General features: G+C 43.0%; 1 long non-coding RNA gene across 1 annotated transcript; it reads right to left on the minus strand.

Moving 5' to 3' along the window:
* Nucleotides 1-5,041: 5,041 nt before the first annotated feature.
* LOC135111042 (uncharacterized) lies at nt 5,042-6,588 on the minus strand. Its single transcript, XR_010273536.1, has 2 exons — nt 6,410-6,588; nt 5,042-6,125 (listed from the first exon to the last, which is right to left on the minus strand). It is a non-coding gene; the product is annotated as an uncharacterized LOC135111042 (long non-coding RNA).
* Nucleotides 6,589-6,606: the final 18 nt, after the last annotated feature.

A 6,606-nucleotide genomic window follows, 5' to 3' on the forward strand; every position in this document is an offset into this window, starting at 1 on the left:
AAGTCACTGTAAAAATGTTGATGTTAAAGAAGAGAATCTGAATTAGTGGCAGTTCACATATGATACTGCAGTGATAGCTGATTTAAAGTTTATGAGGGTGGTAGATGATAGGAGAATGAATATAGTTTTGAATACAAGTTGTTTGAAGAGGAGTGGGTGTAGAGATGCTTACTGTATTGTATTGGGCTGAATCATTAAATGTTAGAGAAGAGAAGAATGTGGGTAGAGTAACACTCACATTGAGAAAAAGAAGTGCAAATAAGAGATGCTAAAAGAGAGTTAGGTAGGCAAGCTGAACAGGGGGTGTTGCGATGGTTTAGGTTCGTAGAGAAATCATCATTGGAGATAACCAGATTCGATGTGAGAAGAGTTAGATGAATGGGATGGATGAAAAGTGTAGAGTGTTTATAAGAGGGATGATGCAGAACAAGGAAAAGAGGTTGTCTAAAATAAGGCTAGATGGAGAGCTACAGTGAATGCATAAATAGGACATGGTCTCTAGTGTCTCATTAGATTTTTCTTCATCATTGTAGATTTAGGAATGGGAATGCTGCATGTGTTATGGAATAGCAAGATGAATTATTACCTATACTGTCAGCCCCTGATATGGAGACCCCAATGTGCACTGATCAGTGAGGATTTGTCCTTTTCCTCCTTCCTTCCCCATATTTGAAAACGCACACACATAATTGACTGAATCATTGTTCAGAAGCAAAGAATTTGGAAATTAAGTGCTTGGAACTTGAAAGAGTCCAGACATGGAAGAGGAGTGGCCACAGAAATCAAATGGAAATGTAGGTTAATGATGATGGTGGTGATGATGATGACAATGATAATAATGATGATGATGATAATAACAATGATGGTGATGATGATGATCACTGTGGCGATATCATGGTGATGACAATAATGATGATGATGATGATGAGGGTGATAATATTTCTGTAATAGGGTGCAAACTGAAATACAGTGAGGGGTGAGGGGATGCCTAACAGTGAGAATGTGGAGAGACTGAAGATGAATGGAGCATTGGTGACAGATAAGGAAGAGATGAGGAAGGTGATAAAAGAGTTTTGGGAAGAGATTGGTGGTGTAGGCAAGGTACTTGATGTGAGAGAAGGATATGTGACACTGGAGAGAAAGAATGTGTATGAGCTGAATCAGCAGGGAGGAGGTGGAGAAATGTGTGAAAAGTAGAAGAATGGGAAGGCAGCAAGGCCAGATGAGATACCCTGTGAGATGTACAAAAATGGAGGGAAAGTTTTTTTTTTTTTCTTTTTATGTAGGAGGGACACTGGCCAAGGGCAACAAAAATCCAATAAAAAAAATGCCCACTGAAATACCAGTCCCATAAAAGGGTCAAAGCAGTAGTCAAAAATTGATGGATAAGTGTCTTGAAACCTCCCTCTTGAAGGAATTCAAGTCATAGGAAGGTAGAAATACAGAAGCAGGCAGGGAGTTCCATAGTTTACCAGAGAAAGGAATGAATGATTGAGAATACTGGTTAACTCTTGCATTAGAGGTGAACAGAATAGGGGTGAGAGAAAGAAAAAAGTCTTGTGCAGTGAGGCTGTGAGAGGAGGGGAGGCATGCAGTTAGCAAGATCAGAAGAGCAGTTAGCATGAAAATAGCGGTAGAAGATAGCTAGAGATGCAACAATGTGGCGGTGAGAGAGAGGCTGAAGACAGTCAGTTAGAGGAGAGGAGTTGATGAGACGAAAAGCTGTTGATTCCACCCTGTCTAGAAGAGCAATATGAGTGGAACCCACCCAGACATGTGAAGCATACTCCATACATGGACAGATAAGGCCCTTGTACAGAGTTAGCAGCTGGGGGGGTGAGAAAAACTGGCAGAGATGTCTCAGAACTCCTAACTTCATAGAAGCTGTTTCAGCTAGAGATGAGATGTGAAGTTTCCATTTCTGATTATAAGTAAAGGACAGACCGAGGATGTTCAGTGTAGAAGAGGGGGACAGTTGAGTGTCATTGAAGAAGAGGGGATAGTTGTCTGGAAGGTTGTGCTGAGTTGATAGATGGAGGAATTGATTTTTTGAGGCATTGAACAATACCAAGTTTGTTCTGCCCCAATCAGAAATTTTAGGAAGATCAGAAGTCAAGCGTTCTGCGGCTTCCCTGCATGAAATGTTTACCTCCTGAAGGGTTGGACATCTATGAAAATACGTGGAAAAGTTCAGGGTGGTATCATCAGCGTAGGAGTGGATAGGGCAAAAAGATTGGTTTAAAAGATCATTAATGAATAATAAGAAGAGAATGGGTGACAGGACAGAACCCTGATAAACACCACTGTTAATAGATTTAGGAGAAGAACAGTGACCATCTACCACAGCAGCAATAGAACGGTCAGAAAGGAAACTTGAGATGAAGTTACAGAGAGAAGGATAAAAGCCGTAGGAGGGTAGTTTGGAAATCAAAGCTTTGTTCCAGACTCTATCAAAAGCTTTTGATACGTCCAAGGCAACAGCAAAACTTTCACCAAAATCTCTAAAAGAGGATGACCAAGACTCAGTAAGGAAAACCAGAAGATCACCAGTAGAGCGGCCTTGACAGAACCCATGCTGGCAATCAGATAGAAGGTTGTGAAGTGATAGATGTTTAAGAATCTTCCTGTTGAGGATAGATTCAAAGACTTTAGATGGGCAGGAAATTAAAGCAATAGGACGGTAGTTTGAGGGATTAGATTGGTCACCCTTTTTAGGAACAAGCTGAATGTAGGCAAACTTCCAGCAAGAAGGAAAGGTAGATGTTGACAGACAGAGCAGAAAGAGTTTGACTAGGCAAGGTGCAAGCACAGAGGCACAGTTTCGGAGAACAATAGGAGGGACCCCATCAAGTCCAAGGGTTTAGGCCAGCAGGGGCATGGAAAACATCATTGCGAAGAATTTTAATAAGTAGCATGAAGTAGTCAGAGGATGGAGGAGAGGGAGGAACAAGCCCAGAATCGTCCAAGGTAGAGTTTTTAGCAAAGGTTTGAGTGGAAATTTCAGCTTTAGAAATAGATGTGATAGCAGTGGTGCCATCTGGTTGAAATAAAGGAGGGAAAGAAGAAGCAAAGTTATTGGAGATATTTTTGGCTAGATGCCAGAAGTCATGAGGGGAGTTAGATCTTGAAAGGTTTTGACACTTTCTGTTAATGAAGGAGTTTTTGGCTAGTTGGAGAACAGACTTGGCATGGTTCCAGGCAGAAATATAAAGTGCATGAGATTCTGGTGATGGAAGGCTTAAGTATCCTTTGTGGGCCACCTCTCTATCATGTATAGCATGAGAACAAGCTGTGTTAAACCAAGGTTTGGAAGGTTTAGGTCGAGAAAAAGAGTGAGGAATGTATGCCTCCATGCCAGACACTATCACCTCTGTTATGCGCTCAGCACACAAAGATGGGTCTCTGACACGGAAGCAGTAGTCATTCCAAGGAAAATCAGCAAAATACCTCCTCAGGTCCTCCCAACTAGCAGAAGCAAGACACCAGAGGCACCTTCACTTAGGGGGATCCTTAGGAGGGATTGGAGCAATAGGACAAGATACAGATATGAGACTGTGATCGGAGGAGCCCAACGGAGAAGAAAGGGCGACAGCATAAGCAGGATTATAGGTCAAGAAAAGGTCAAGAATGTTGGGCGTATCTCCAAGACGGTCAGGAATATGAGCAGGGTGTTGCACCAATTGCTCTAGGTCATGGAGGATAGCAAAGTTGAAGGCTAGTTCACCAGGATGGTCAGTGAAGGGAGAGGAAAGCCAAAGCTGGTGGTGAACATTGAAGTCTCCAAGAATGGAGATCTCTGCAAAAGGAAAGAGAGTCAGAATGTGCTCCACTTTGGAAGTTAAGTAGTCAAAGAATTTCTTGTAGTCAGAGGAGTTAGGTGAGAGGTATACAGCACAAATAAATTTAGTTTGAGAGTGACTCTGTAGTCGTAGCCAGATGGTGGAAAACTTGGAAGATTCAAGAGCATGGGCACGAGAGCAGGTTAAGTCTTTGTGCACATAAATGCAACATCCAGCTTTGGATTGAAAATGAGGATAGAGAAAGTAGGAGGGAAAAGAAAAGGGGCTACTATCAGTTGCCTCAGACACCTGAGCTTCAGTGAGGAAAAGAAGATGAGGTTTAGAAGAGGAGAGGTGGTGTTCTACAGACTGAAAATTATATCTTAGACCACGAATGTTGCAGAAGTTAATGAAGAAAAAGTTGAGGGGGGGTGTCAAGACACTTAGGGTCGTTGACAGAAAGGCAGTCCAACCTGGGGACATTTATGGTCCCCTCCCCAGATGGGGACTCCAAGGCTGGTGTAGTTGCCATGATTTTGAAATTTTTGAGTGAAGGGTGTGTGTGTTATTAGGTGCTTGTAGTTTTGTGTGGAGGAAGAGAGTTGTCTTTAGAGGGCAGGCTGTGACTGCCCCCTTGTGTTGTGAGACACAAAGGGAAACATTCAGTGAGGTCACAGCTGGGTTTAATGATAAGTTCACAGCACCCTGTGAACAGTGCTTTAGACCTCACTGGGAGTAATTATCATTTCCGCAGGTGTCTACTGCCTCCTCCTGTGATTGATAGGATGACTGAGTTATTTAACCAGGTGTGGGAAGAGGAGAGAGTGCCAAGAATGTAGAATGAATGCAGGGCGACTCTGTTGCATAAGGAAGGATACAAGAGTAATAATGATTGGACAACTACAGGCTGAATGTGTTAGTGAACATAGTAGAGGAAGTTTTTAGTGCAGCATTGAATAAGTGACTGTGTAAATGGACTGAGAGAGCTGGACTGTTATGTGAAGAACAGAATGAATTTCGTGTGCGCAGGAGAGCAGAAGATGACATGTTTGTGGTGAATGAAATGGTTGAGAAAGAAGGATGGAAGTAAATTGTACTTAGGTTTTCTAGACATGTAGAAAGCTTATGACAGAGTGAATAGAGAGATGCTAAGTACAGTCTTAGAAAAGATTGGGTTGAGTGCAAAGACAGTTAATATAGTGCAAAGTATGTATGTGGACACAAGAGCTAAATACAGGCTAGGAGATATATAAACAATTAGGCAAGGATGTATATTATCACCCACTTTATTTAGCTTGTATACAGAGGAAAACTTGTGGACTTGAAAACCTTAACTCTACTATGAGATTTAAGATTCTAAAATTATTCTTTGTCAAGGGAAGACTACTGAGACATGACCTAATTTATTACTGGAAAATTTTTCATGGTCTTTTCCCCCTACCCCAAATTTTTTTTTTTCCTTGCCCACCTTATCCAGACACGAGAGGGCACCACCTGAAAATTGCCCACACACAGTCCAGTCTTAAAATACCCAAACACTATTTCAGTTTAAGATGAATATCAATTTGGAATGGTTTATCCAACTCTGCTGCATTTGTCACAACTTTGGCATTATTTAAATTAGCTTTGTCTTGTCACCTTGGAGATCTGCTATATGATTATTAGCAACTTATATCCATAACTCTGTCCTCATCCTCCTTACCATGTCTCACTGGATATTCATGTGTCTATCTCTCTTAGCTGCTATGATGCACTTTCCAGTCATTACATCTTAGTGCTTTACTTGCTTTGTACATTCTTAATAACTTGGACTGGCGCATCAGCAATGTGTGGCTTCCGTGGACCCCCTCCAGGGTTGGTTGGGGTTTGGGAAGCCCACCAGGTAAGTCTTGTTTTGTTGGGGATTTGGAGACCTTGCAGGCTGTGGTGTCATAGTCTCTAATGCCCTGAAGGTCCTGGTAGCAGGCAGGTTATCTGGTTAGATTCCGGTAAGCTGTCCAGTCTTATGGAGCAATACCATGGTGTGCATGAGCATCCTGAAGGCTAGACCAGAGGTCTGCTAATGATGACCTGTGGATGTGGAGTGATGCCAGTGAGTGGAGAGCAGTGCAGTGTGAGTGGTGGTGGAGGCAGTGTAGCAGCAGATGTTCTGGAGTGTCTGGCTGCATGGGGTACCAGGAGCAGTGAGCTGTGTCCGTCAGGCTTAGCCTGTGCATGTGGGCACTGAGGCGGCTGTCCTATACTGAGCCTGGTGACTGCAGTGTCTAGGACACGGCTGGGGGAGTGGGTCCACTAGTAGTGTCGTGTATCCTGTCTGGTGCGTCCAAGTGTCGTGTACTGCTCTGTCTACGAAGGGGATATGGGGTTGATATGGTAGAGGACAATGAAGTGGTTCCCTACGCTGTCGGAGGACCAACAGGTAAGAATATCAGGTAAACAGAAAGTTGAGGTGGATGTACAGATCTAAGGGCCTCTTTCACAAAATCTACAGTAAGAAACTGTAAGATTTTATTGTGGAATGCACAAACTATGAGAGGGAGAAACGAACTAGTGGCATCAGTGGTTGCTATAACAGACGAGGAGTGGAATGGAACAAATGATTTGGCCATATGCACAAAGTTTTCACTCACACTACGTATTTTCCAGGCCACAGGTGGTAAAAAAAAAAAGAAAGACGAAGTGCGAGGAAAACATTTGAAAGTTCCAGGAGGAGGCAGCCTATAAGCGATACGAAGCAAAATAGGCAACCAAAATAAGCGTCCTCTCCCACTCTGGTGTTCGCGGTAATGAGGTCGCCGACGCCACAGCCAAGATGGCCCTCTCCACC

This window comes from Scylla paramamosain, chromosome 21 (assembly GCF_035594125.1).
Source record: "Scylla paramamosain isolate STU-SP2022 chromosome 21, ASM3559412v1, whole genome shotgun sequence".
Taxonomy (NCBI): domain Eukaryota; kingdom Metazoa; phylum Arthropoda; class Malacostraca; order Decapoda; family Portunidae; genus Scylla; species Scylla paramamosain.